This window comes from Spermophilus citellus, assembly GCF_964194105.1.
Source record: "Spermophilus citellus genome assembly, chromosome: 6".
NCBI classification, from domain to species: Eukaryota; Metazoa; Chordata; class Mammalia; order Rodentia; family Sciuridae; genus Spermophilus; species Spermophilus citellus.
The window spans coordinates 98,867,191-98,879,865 of record NC_138187.1 but is presented as its reverse complement, the minus strand read 5'-3'; the positions used below and the strand labels follow the sequence as shown (position 1 = coordinate 98,879,865).

Sequence of the window (12,675 nt, the reverse complement as noted above, 5' to 3'; positions counted from 1 at the left end):
GATGTGGACTTCTCCCTGTACTTTTGATTATAATAATGACTCCAAGCACCTGTTTTGAAGGATCGCCCTTGCTGCATTGTATGTGTATATAGAAGTCTTTTCTGTTTATCGATGATGGACTGGATGCTACTGCGTGCGCCTGCCCCAGGAGAGAGGCTAAGCAACTGTACCTGGATGCCTGCACCACAGCCCCTGATTATTATTCGTCCTTTTGACAGTACTTTGCTCTTCCATGGTGCTCAGCCCGTGGACTGATGACAGATGGCTGGTTCCCAATCCCTTCACCCACCAGGGATCAAGCCCCAGGTTAGTTCCTAGCTGTTGGCTTAGCAGAAGGCCTGGCTCAGTGGGTCTCAGCAACACTTGCCACAGGAGGAAAGGAGTCAAGGTGAACACCGAGAGGCACAGAGCAGACGGATGCCCCAGAGAAAGCCAGTCTGTACCTCCAGGGAAGTACCCACAGGGAGACACCCATGGGAGGAGGCCAGCCTCTGAGGCAACCCGGATATGCAAACTGCAGTCACATAACCACAGAAGAATGTGGCAAAATACATGTGTCATATTGTGTGACCTGTTTATAGGATTTGTGCTGGAAAATGAGAAAGGACTCAGGAGGTGTAGGGGTGACTAAGCTGTCAGCTAATGGCTGGTTACACAATTGCCTCCAGGGTGAAATCCAGCCAGGTGTTACTCAGTCCAGTGCCCACAACAGGTACAGTGGAGGCAGCTGGTCCCCTGCCTGTGCACCCGCCCCCCAAGTTCTGCTCGGCTGAGTGGGCTGCACAACTCATGACCACGTGAGCCCAGGTCAGACACACCTGCTGGCTCTCAGGTGTGCATGGCCAACAACTCTATGACCATCACAATCACAGCCCTGCACCCGGGAAGGCCTGCCTGCTCTGCAGCACCCACCAACCCCTCTCCACCCAGCCTCCACCCAGCCCGCACCCGGGAATTGCTGACCAGCACATTGAACTCCCGTGGAGTCCACTCTGAAGCCTAAATTTTGTGGCCCCATCTCACATCCATCCCAAGACCTCCCAGAAATTATGCCCCAGTGCCCGCCTCAGCCACTGCCCAGGGAAGCGGCATTCTGGACCAGGCAGTGTGCTCTCATAACACTGACCCCAGGTGCACACCTCAGGCTTGGGCACGAAGCTGAGAGCCAGCCCATGCCCTAGTGGGCATGAGGAAAGTCCTGGAGCGCAGGTGGCATGGCACGTTCAAGGCCACAGCATCTCACTGGATCCTCCTTCCTTCAGCAACATGGGCTTCAGTAATGGAACAGTCAAACCCCAGCTCACGTCTCCTGACCTGAGCCAGGTGCCTGGACAGGGCACAAGGACTCAGGCACTCCTGAGTTTTCTCCTATCAGCTTTGAAGAGGATCTAGGACCAGCCCCTTGGTACCCATCTCAGCTATTTGAGGGTTCACAACAACACTTTTATGGAGGGTCTACTAAGTGCTGTGCACTAGGTTAGGGTCTAGGCTCTATGGAAACAGTTCCTGCCCTCACGATGTTTGTAGTCCATCCAGGAGAAGCAGTCAGAAATCAAGTTTGGGAAACCCCACCCCACCCTACCCCTGAAAGTTTTACTTTCAGCTACCCACAGTCTGAAAATATTAGATGAAAAATTCCAGAAACAAAAATACATAGGTTTTAAATTGTGCACTGTTCTGAGTAAAATAACGAAATCTCTTACCTTCCCACATTGACCCCTTGGGACAGGAATTATCTCAGTGTATCTATACTGTAGATGCTATCTGCCCACTACACAGCAGCCAACTTGATTATCAGGTAGATGGTTTTATTTATTTATTTATTTATTTATTTATTTTCACTGAATATGCAGCCTTTATTTTCTTCAGGTTTAGAGTGTTTTGTGATTAATTATATAAAGGTGAGGAACCAGTTTTACAACCTAAAAATATTTACTTATTAAAATGATATTAATACTTTAATAAACTATACAAAAAAGATGATGAGACAAACATGTGCATTTATGGAATTGCATGTCAGTCAGGCCAGATCCCTGCAGAGGGAATTCCCAGCATGACCTCATTGATCTGTGAGGACACAGAGCAATCCTTATATAGACATACACATTCCTCCACTTGTCTAGCATGGTAGCCCTCTGCTTCTTAATGGTTTCCTTCTTCTATGAATGTGTACGTTTAGTTGTCTGCTTCTTAGAGCAGACATTTACCTTCCTCATCGACCACCCATTGGGGGAGGGCTGGGGCCCTGAAGATGATTGATTCAACCCATTCTTCGGGGAGGGTTTCCTGGTGGCCCTCTTCCATCATCATATCTGGAATCGGATGAGTTTCCATAGCCTCTTCTTTTTTTCACATCTTGCTGAAGCAGAGTTTTAAAAAACAAAACCACAAACTCAGCTATTCCCCAAAAGAAATCTGTTATCAGAGATAGTCTCCATGGGGACTGACTCCGGCTGTCCAACACTTGTCCGTTCGAGATGTAAACCATCTTGCCTCCGCTTCCCGGCTTCCCAGCGACTAAAAATCAGGTAGATGGTTTCAGTATCCCAGTGTTTGTGTGCAAGTAAAAATTTAAATCAAACTTTATCATAGGCATGAATATATAAAAAAGACATAATATATAACACTATCAAAAGCCATGAAAATATAACAAAGCCTGGCATGGTAGTGCATCCTGTAATCCCCGCTACTCAGAAGGGTGAGGCAGGAAGATCACAAGTCCAAGGTCAGCCTGGACAATTTAATGAGAAACTTTCTCAAAATTAAAAAATAATAATTTTTTTTTAAAAAAGAGAGGGTTGAGAGTGTAATTCATTGAGAAAGTGTCCCCAGGTTCAAACCCCAGTACTGCCAATAAATAAATAATAGTGGTTCAACTGATTTAAGAAAGCTGTCTCTGCCCTGTTGTTACCCCTGACTCAAGAACCAAACACCACCTTCTGACAAAGAAGAATCACCCATCTTCAGAGCCAAGTCAAAGAGCCTCCGGAGACAGAAATTTGAGGGCATTTTAAGACTTTGATGTGCTTAAAAATTTCAAGGTTGGAAGATCAAGAAGCAAGAAGAAATAAACATCCAGTATTTTAAAGACTCAGGGATCTAACTGCTCCCCTGACCGGCTGGTGCCTTACCCAGGCACCGAGTGCAGGAGGTAAGGGTTCCCAGGGCTCTTGACCCTTGGGAGCCAGATTCCCAAGGGAGCTGGCTGTAGGGCTCGTCCATTGCGTGCCTCCTGCCCAGTATGGTATAGGTGGCACAGAAACTGGAGAAAACAGACGTGGGTCACCCATCCTGCTCTTACATTCCTGGACACACTGCAGGTCACTGCATGTGGTGAGGGACGAGGCACATGGTCCATGGAACACCCATGCCTGGCCCAGAGCAGCCCTTCCCACTGCTTGTGGAGAGGAGGTCAAACCACACCACCAGTGGCTCTCAGGCAAGGGAAGAGGAGAGGACACACACATCACCTGGCACTGGTGACAACTTGCTCAATGAGAGCCAAACCTGGCCCTTCATGAGTCACAGCTATGCCTCTTTGGAGTTAGGCCTCTGGTGCCTGCAGAGTGGTCAGGGTGGAGCTGGGGTCCCTGCACAGGTGGGGTTTAGTCCCACCACTCTCCAGCCTGCAGCATTCTCTCTGTGGGACACCAGAGGCTGGGGAGGCAGAGGAGCAGCATTCAGGGAATGAAAGAAGACCCTGCAAGGAGGCCCCTGGTGCCACTGCAGGAGCTGGAGGCTAGAAGCAAAGGTATGGCCTACAGGCAGCAGCTGGGGACTCTGGTGTCCAAGGAGACCCAACCTCCACTTCCTAACCCATTCTTCCTATCTAGAAAGCCCACTCTTGTCTCATGAGAGCCATGCTCAATCCTTTGCCGGGGAAGGGCAGAGCCCGGCAGCTTGCCACATCCCTAGGCAGTGGCAGGGCCAGAGCACCTCCCGCTCTGATTCAGGGCAAGGGCATGCCTCCATGAGCACCAGCTCTGCTGCCACCAAAACAAGCTGTGCTTTCTCTTTCCCACGCTCCTGGTCAAGAAGCAGGTGTGGTCCCCTGTGGCAGGTCAGCATCAAGGAAAAACATTCCTGGCCACACGTGCAGTTTCTGAGGTTGGACTACACCTGACCTTTTGGCCAGCCCTGTGTACTCTCCTGCACAACCCACTCACTCCAGGTAACACCTCAGCCCTTGGGATGTGCCTCCTACTCGGCCCACAAGTAGTCTACAGGGTGCCAGGGGCTTCAGCCATCCACCCTGGCGGTAGCTCCCAGGAGCACCTGGAGGGACCTCGCATGGTGTCTGCTCCTCCTGGTTCCATCTGCACCTCAGCTACTTCTTTGGCCCTGTCCATCCATCCCTCACTCAAAGGACAGATGTGTGTCCCTAGCACCCAGCTTTATGCAAGGATGTGGAGGACGCAATAGTGGCCCAAACCAGGCAGAATCCATCTCTCATGGAACCTTCCTATCACTGAGGGGAGACAGCAGAGCCAGCAAAAAAACACTTGGGTTCCTACAGGGCGAGGACCACGGAGGACATCAGGATTGGTGAGGAGGGCTAATGCATCCTTGCAGAGGAAGGGAGGTCTCTGCTGGGGCTCAGTGACCAGATGCATGAATATTCAGGGCTGGTCCCCTGAAGAAGGAGAGCCCAGGGGAAGCCACAGTAGAGAACCCGTGTTGCTGGTAGCAGAAGTGGCCCAGGACATGGGTACTCCTTTAGGGTGTCAGACACAGGCACACACTGACCCAAACGAGAGTGGGATGGTCTTGACATTCGGCCCCCTTCTCTGAGGCTCAGCAATGTGGTGGACAGCTGCCAACAGGGAATGGTCCTGTGAGGACACTCTGAGAGCCCTGGGATGGCCTGATTTCCTCAGGGACCCCAGAGAGTCAGGAGCTACAGACCCTCCAGTCCCCCATCACAGTGTCCAGGACACTCTAGCTGGTAATGGCAGTCAGCCATCTCCTGCCAAAAACCCTGTGAATGGGTACTCTCGCCCCAGTTTGTGGGCAAGACCCCCTGAAAGGGGGCAGCTGCAGACCCACACTGCTGGCCCGCCGCCCTGCCCATCCTCACTTGCAGAAGCTCCCTGATCCCTGCCACACAGGACGAGAGCCAGGCCACGCCAAGGGCAGGGCTGCTGAGTGTCACAGCTCCGCGTGCTTCCTGGGGTGACGAGTGACCTTGATTCGAATTGGTGAAGTAATGGCTTTCAGCCTCAGCCCTCTCATCCATTAGTCACGTTGCAACACTGCCTTCTGTGCACAAAGCAAGTTCCCAGGAGCCCGCTCAGGGCATCGCAAACACCTCCCAGCTCGGCTTACCAGACTCACCATCACCCTATCCGTCCAGGTGCCCGGAACTGCCTGGCCCATTGCCACCAAAGGCCCAACAATGAGGACTTGGGAAAGTGTGCCAGCCAAGGCCAAGGACTGACGCTAATTCCCAGCTCTGCCCTGCTGTGTGGCTTTGGGCTCAGCCTCTCTTAGTTTCTGCATCTAGACATGGCCAATAGGGATAGGTTCTGCGGGAGAAGCAAATGAGAAATGACGGTGAAATCCGTAAAGCAAGTGTAGTGCTTCTGCCCTGAGGAAAAACTGTCCCCAGATCTTTACCCAGAGGGTTCTGGGGTATGAGAACTGATGTCCACCTAGAAAGGGCCCCCAATACAGGACTTCTAGTAAGTTGGCAAGAAATCATCCCCCGTAAATTCCAAAAAATGAGCCTCATGCCACATGCAAAGCTTTGTAATGAGGTGCCAGAACACCCCACAGAGGTAAACATAATGCATATACTTTTCCCCAAAAGAATTGCCCAGAGACCCAGCCCTGGAACATACATTGCACTAATGGCTGCAAAGGGATCCTCGGGCGGGTCCCTGGGTGCTCAGCAGGAACTCAGGCCTGCTCTCTGGGGCAATTCCTTCTGTAGCTTCCAATTTACACAGTCACCAGAGTCCACAAGCTTTCCAAAGCTGCATGCCAGGTCAACAGCCTAAAAGAAGTCCTGCCCTCCTGCCTAGTGGAGCCTGTCAGATCATGTGGGCCCATGTTCTTCAAAGAGCCTCTTTACTGAAGAAATCGCTAAAATTTACCATTCCATTTATCAATCAAAAGAGGGGCAAGACAGGCCTGTCCTCCCCCACAGGTGATTAGACTGGACTAACTACAGCCCCAAGAAAAATCACCAAGGGTGGATGTGAGTGGCAGTAGACCTGCAGGCCCAGCAGATGCACCCTCCTGACTGACCCCCTTCCCCACTCCAGAATTCACAGACACCTCCTCCAGCTGCAAAACAGAGGCTGAGCCCTGGAAGCCTCAGGCAATTCGAGGTTCCTCTCCACCACCTGAGGGGAGAGAGTCAGAGATAGAGACAGGCCCCACTTGCAGCCACCTAGAAAGAGGACCTCAAACTCACGGTGGCTCAAGCCATCTCTATTGCACTCCACATGGGTTCTCCTCCTGTGCCAGCCACAGCCCAGGCACACCTGAAACTTTCCCTCCTCCTTCCTCAGGCCCACAGAGTCCCCTCAGCAAATATGTCACCACAACCTTCCCAAGAAACTCTGACTGCATATCATCTCCCCCGGCACCCAGGACCACCTGTGGCCCCGTTGCCAGCAAGGTCCTCCCTAGGTGACCAGGGCCTGCTCACCCTGTAGGCCACATCTCACCACCAGGAGCATAGGTCTCCCCAACTCCTGGACAGCAGCCCTCACTCCCTTCTCAGGGCCTTCACACCATCGGTCCTGGCCCCTGGAATCTGGTCCCAGGTCTGGCTTCTGCTTGAATCTCTCTGATCCCCTTTAGCCATCCCCCCTCCTGGCTCTCCTGTAGCCGATCTCTGTCACTCGTGTATTTTTATTGTCCCTGTAATTCATGCCACTCTCTGAAATGATCTCTCCTTTGTTTTTATCATGACGAGGTCTCCTGCGAGCACCATAAGGCAGGGCCACATCCCTTCACTTGCCCCTGTATCTCCAAGCTGAGAACAATCCCTGGGTCACAACAGGGTGCTTGGAAGTTCACTACTGACCCCAAGAACTTCAAGTACACTGAGCAGGCCAGAGCACCCAGACACCTGCCGTGGTCAGTGTGGTCAGTGCCAACCCTGTGACTGCAAGGCCCAGGACATGTCCTGCTGTAGTGGCGTCAGAGGCCTCTTCCCTGAAGGCACCGCCCCTCCCTGCAGGAATGGTGACAGACACCCTGGGCCCCAGCCCTCCTGCCCCAGAGCCTCAGGCCAGAGCCTTTTACCTTTCTTGGTCTTACCCTCAGGCCGGGCAAGCCTTCCAATTTCCCATCTGTAAGACAGGGACAAAGAATGCTTTGTCACCCCACCTACTTCTCACGGTGTTATGAAACAACTGTTTGCTAGGAAAACACTTTGAGCAACTTGGGGAAAGGTGCCCACGGCTCCCATGACGCCTGCTCCCTCCATCCAGGCCAGCGAGGGCTGGGTCAGCCTGTCATCTGGTCACCACCGAGCCTGCCCAAGGGGTGGGAGGTGCAGCAGCCTCTCCTGTGTCACCAGTCCTGTGTCACTAAGCCCATTGGCTGGGCTGTGGTCCCGGAATATGCCCACGAGGTGTGTGTGCTTTCCTGGGGCCACTGCCCCACTGATTTCAGCAGAATCCGAGCCCTCCCCAGGCCTGGACAGCGGCCCCCATGCACCCAGCCTGCCCTTTCATCAGGGGGGAGGCTGAGGGTGACCCAGGGTAACCTATGTGGCTCCAACCCCGGGGTGGGGCTGCGGCTTTGGTGCCAGCCTCCTGAGCAGGCAGCTGGGAACAAAGGCAAACGCCTGGCTCTCAGCCGGGAGGGCAGATCCTAACCTGCAGGCACAGGTGCCCTCGCCATTGCAGGGTTTGCAGCCAACAGCAGTGGCAGAGGCCACCCCGTTTCCATGCCAACCACACTCAGTCCCCAAGAGGAGTAGGCCCAGCACTGGCCATGCTCATCCCAGTGCTGCTGGAGCAAGCCAGGGTCGAGAATGGGGGAGGGCTGAGGACCGATGGGCTCATCTGCCACAAGGCCAAGTCTTAGCTTCAGACTGCACTTGACCTTGACTCAAGTCCAGACAGGTCTCTTTCCCAGAAATACCCATGGGGACCACTGCTTCAAAATTAAGCACCCCTCCTGAAAGTGGTTAGGCTACTTCAAAATAAAGCACCCTGTAAAGGTGATTTAGGCAGGTGTTCCACAGACGGAGAGCAACAGACGGGCGCATGTGTAATTATAACCCTCCTGCACAGGAAGGGCTGGCTGTGTGCAGTATGTCTGCCTGTTGCTAATTATATTTACTTTCAAACAGAGGGGGGGGGTCCTCTGAAGATGAGTCAGAAAAAAAGTCCTCGATTGTTATGAAAGCAGAGGAATGGCTGGGTGGGGGGAGTGTCTGTGACGCTGTCACCACCTGGCCGTGGAAAACCTGAGCTGAGCCCTCCAACCCGAAAACACCTCGTGGCAGCTCTGGCCCAGTGTCCCTTCAAGTCGGTGCTTGAACTGCATACCAAACCCAGTTGACAGCAGGGTGCTGCTCCCGTCCTCCTGACAGCCTGGCTGAGCCTTTGCTTCCTGCAAGGGCGGGATCCAGTATCTGCTGTCACCTTAATTGGGAGGCAGCAATCCAATGGAAACCCTGCAAGGTTATTCCCTCATCAAAGGAAACGCACTCTGGCCAGATGGCTGCGATGAAAAGGGCTGCATCCTTTTCCCCTGTGCAGCCAGTGGTGTCAGAAACAACACCCTGCGCATGCCACCAGTCACCGTGGACACCTAAACCCAACATCCTCACTCACGACTGGCAGAGTCTGCACTGTGGGGCAGGGAGGTCCTGCTGCCTGATGCCAGCTGGACATGGCCTCATGAGCACATGGGGACTCGCCCCTCCCTGCCTCTGGGGGACTGGTCCCTCTGTCCCCTGCCCTCTGCTTCCTGCTCAGCTTGGATTCAGTCTCAGAGGAAGGGCCAGCAGCAGGTGACACCCCCACCCGGGAGACATTCAGAGTCTACTGTTCAGATCGGGCTTTCCCATCTCTTTTTAAATAGTCACGCTTATTTTGTTTGCTTTCTTCCTGGAAGGTTGTGCTGTTTTGGAACAGGAGGGGGAGGAAATTTAAAAAAAAAAAAATGTGAGTTCACTTCCTGAGTCTTCAAATCACAGAGAAGCTATGGCCAGAAGGCAGAGGCGGCCTCCAGCAAGCAGCACAGGCCAGCGAAGGAAGAACTTCCCCCAGCACTTGCTCTTCACCAGCCATCTACAGGACTGGACTTAGCAAGGGGACAGTTGAAGGGAGCATCAGTCCTCTCCCCACTCCACCCTCCAAACAATGGCTAGAAGATAGAGTGCGTTTCCCTGTTTGTCCAGGCAGGGCTGGCTTCAGTTTACCCAAGAGAAGGAAAAAAATGAACGTAGGAGACTGTTAGGGACATGGGAGAGTGATTTTACCCACCGCTCACGCCACCCCGTGGAGCAAACACCACCCCCATAGGTGAGAGTTGATGTGACCGAGACATGGGTGCCAGGAACCTCTGTCTTGGCCACCCGTACCCTTCCTTCATCACCCCAGGCAAGCTTGTTAGCAATGGTCATCTGCAGGGGCCTTGGTCCATGTCCATCAGCATGGGTGCACGTGCGCGCGCGCGCGTGCGCACACACACACACACACACACACACACACACAGCATCTCTATGGAGACAGGGACATTCCTCTTCCCAGACTGTCCAGTACTGAGTGCAGAGTCCCAGCCTGGAGCAGTGCATCATGTGCCTGTTGAAGGAAGGAGAGTACAACACACTTCTGCTCTGAAGGAAGAAAGAAGCCCCAAGAGAGCAGCTGGGAGGCGTCCCAGGGAAGCCAGCTGCTGCACAGCAAGGTGGGAATAGCACCAGGAACCTCCCGGGCTGAATGTGCTGTTGCTAGAGGGCCCAGGGCAGGGAAGCTGCCCCTGCGTTTCCCACCAGGGCTCAGTGAGTGTGGGTAGGGAAAGTGTCCCCCACACAGCAGGGGCCATGCAAGCCCCTTCGGACAGGCAGAGCAAAAAGAACCAAGAGGGGGCTGGGGCTGGGGCTGGGGCTCAGCAGTGGAGAGCTTGCCTAGCTTGTTCGAGGCCCTGGGTTTGATCCTCAGCACCACATAAAAATAAATAAATAAAGGTATTGTGTCCAACTACAACTAAAAACAAATAAATTAAAAAAAAAAAAAAAAAAAAAGAACCAAGAGAGCCAGGTACAGTGGCAATCCCAGTGACTAGCTAGGCTGAGGAAGGAGGATCACAAGTTCAAGGCCAGACTGTCTGATTTAGTGAGACCCTTAATAACTAAGCAAGACTCTGTCTCAAAATTAAAAATGAAAAGGACTGGAATGTAGCTCAGTGGTAGAGAACCCCTGGGTTAGGTCCTCCATCTCACAAAAGAAAAAAAAGAAAGTGAATCTAGCCATTTCTAGGAGAAATGAAAGTGGAGAACTTATAACAAACATCCCTTAATGAGACCCACTCAGCTTCTGGGTCACAGAGTAGATGTTGTCACATCTTCTTTCCTCTGATAGGAGGCTCTATGGAGCTGTGGTGAGCCGGCTGGCAGTGGCGGGAGGGGAGGCAGGCCTGTCTGGGAGCATGATGTGCCGCACACACCAGAAAATACCAGAGATCCCAGGAGCCAACTCACTGCTCACCAGTGCAGGAAGGTGTGCCTTCCGCAGGATTGTGCTCCAAAGGCTACCTGACCACAGCCTATCATATGATCTTGTTCTTAGAGTTACTCTTTAACTGACAAAGTTTAACAACAACTATGACTTATGGCCTTCTAAAATTGGCAACAGAAAAATGAACTGAGGAAGTAATGGAAAAAAACCACAAGTGAAGCCACTCTATACCACGCACAATTTCTGTTTTTTTTTTTCTTTTCTGTGACTGTATGTGTGTGTGCATGTGTGTGTTTTCAAATGGTGGAAAATATTTTCCAGATACACTGTCCTGGCATTCCTAAGCACATATTTATGCCAAGTTTATAAAAAGCAGCTGCAGACAGGGTTGACTGAAAGGCTCGCTCTGCTGTCTAGCTTCCAGAAGGTGCTCTGGTTCTCACTATGTCAGCAGGACACAGAGTTGCCTCTGAAACCCTTTCTGCACTGTCCACCCAAGGGGACAGGCCTGTGGCTTGTGAGCTGCAGGAATGTTCACCTCTTACTCTTCTACGTTTTCAAATCACAGTTTTTATTTGCAAGGTCCTTGAGTCGATGGGTCGTTATCATTTTCAACCCCTCAAAATCCTCACACACAAACCAAAAGTGTTCCCAGACTCCTCTCACAGATACTTGAACAGCTCAGGGCCAAGTGATCTGAGCACAATCAGCAATGGTTTTCTGAATTGCTTGGAACATATGGTGGTGCCCCCTTGGGTACGTTTAGGTCAATCTGTCTTCCCATCTCCTTGATTGAGCTTCATAAGCCTAAGACTCCTGGTCCCTCCACCAACCCCTCAAGGCATCTCCCACCCCTGCTTGGCAGGAAGCCCCCACTCCACGTAAGGGGCCCTTGGTGAGGGGCCCTTGGTTCGTCACAGCCTCCTCCACGCCCTGAGCGGCTGGAGTGGCTGTCCACTCTGGCACCCGAGTCCATACACTCCTACTGGTGTTTTCCCTGCCTGGAGAGGGACTCCACTTGCCTCCTTCCTACTACAGGCTTAATGAAGACAATAACAACCTGCTCCGCGGCTCTCCTGGGGGTGACTAATGGTGAATCTCGGAAGGCCCTTTGAAGATGAAAGCTGGCATTACTCATGGGTTGAAGGCGTGCACCTGCCCAGTGCCGGCCTGAGTCAGCAGAGAAGGGCCCCCCACCAACACACGACTGGGGCCCTGCTCAGGTCAGGTTCACAGGGGGTGAGAGCAACAGCTCCTGTCAGGAGAACCCAGAGGCCCTGGCAGCTGGGGTGGGTGGTCATCTGAGTCTGGGAACTGTGCCCGGTCACCTTTCACGTGCCTCAAAAAACCTTGAGATAATCCTGCCCAGGAGGTAGTGCATGTCTCAAGTATCAGTCAGGACAATATTTCCCGGTCATTGTTTGGGGAAAATGCTTTTCTCACAGCAATTCCTCCCAAGCCATGGAGTTTTCTCCTTCCTGCCTCTGGAGCCCCTGGGAGGTGAGACTGGAAGGGGCGGGTGGCACTGTGGGCCTTTGATCTGGTGAGCAAGAAGTGGGCAGCTCAGAGGCCTCCTCCGCCTGTCCCATCTCTCCCAGGAAGGGGAAGTGGCTGCAAGAACTGGAAACCAGAGACCAAAGCAGACATGAAGGCAGGGCCCCCCTCTGACATCGCCCCACCCACCTTGACCCCATGGGGGGGGGTGACATAGTGGCAGCTGGAAGCCAAGAACAGAACCTTAAAGCTGCAACCCAGGGCCAAGATTCCACCACGGAGACCCTACCCTCTCTGCACATTCCTCTTGTTCCTCCAGCACCTTCTCCCACTGCCTCCCTCTGCCCTCACCCACTGCCATTTGCTTCTTCTAGAAAACAAGCCACATGGCCCGAAGGTCTCTAGGACTTCTGCTTTCTCTTTCAGAGAAATTCCCAAATTCTTCCAAGTTTCATGGCGTTTTCTCCTCCTGCAGATTGCTGGAGCCCCTAACACAGGACACTAAGGCTACACAAAAACCAGGAGTAGTGGG

The 12,675-nt window shown here is 52.8% G+C and overlaps 1 pseudogene across 1 annotated transcript; it reads right to left on the bottom strand.

The window, feature by feature from the left end:
- Window positions 1-1,831: 1,831 nt before the first annotated feature.
- LOC308651893 (selenoprotein K-like) lies at window positions 1,832-7,328 on the bottom strand (annotated as a pseudogene). Its single transcript, XR_014024445.1, has 2 exons — window positions 7,273-7,328; window positions 1,832-2,517 (listed from the first exon to the last, which is right to left on the bottom strand). The product of XR_014024445.1 is annotated as a selenoprotein K-like (transcript).
- Window positions 7,329-12,675: the final 5,347 nt, after the last annotated feature.